Raw genomic sequence first — 790 nt, 5'->3', positions numbered from 1 at the left:
CAACAACATGATCTATGAATGGTATTCATATGTTACCTCGTAATTGACTGGTTATGCCCTTATGCAAGAAGCACCTGTTGGACATGTTTTGCAGGGTTCAAGATGTAGAATTTTACAGTAATAGGACCCATGTTGGCACCAAAAGATCTAAAACAATGACATGGGATTCCAATGTGTATAACATTGAGGAGCACTTCATCATCAAGAGCATTGCTTGACCAGTACAACAATATTACAAATCCAAAGACGCATATGGCAGTTACAATAAATAAGGACTTTATGAATTAAATTTGGAATAAGATGTTCACATTAAAAATGTTTATTGTTGCCGTAGGCATTCTGTGACTCATCCCAGTTTTTCCACATTTGGAAACGGAGCGTCACCCAGGGTCTTTTAGAATGTGCCAAGCTTTCTTACATCTGTCACCCAGTTGCCTCGAAGGCTTCCCAATAACCAGACATATTCTGTATAAACTTCTCTTGACAATTGTATTTTACTCTGAACTCATCATTTGAAAGACCTTGTACACCATTGCTAAAATGTGTTAGTCCACAACAATGTCCTCAAAAAAATCTTAAGAGCTGCATGGATTTCTCGAGACTATAACCAGTGTAGCCTCGTTGCGAAACAGGCTTCCCAAAAACAGTAAACCTGGGGAAGTTCCATGGCGGAAATGAGCTAAAGAGGGGTCAAACTATGCCAAACCAATCAAATGCCTTGCTTGGGCTGAGCTCCAAAGGTGCACACCAGAATAGTTCAGTGAGGACCAAAGATATCTACATATTGAAC

This window comes from Oncorhynchus masou, chromosome 1 (assembly GCF_036934945.1).
Source record: "Oncorhynchus masou masou isolate Uvic2021 chromosome 1, UVic_Omas_1.1, whole genome shotgun sequence".
NCBI lineage: Eukaryota > Metazoa > Chordata > Actinopteri > Salmoniformes > Salmonidae > Oncorhynchus > Oncorhynchus masou.
Note: the sequence above shows the minus strand (reverse complement) of the source record.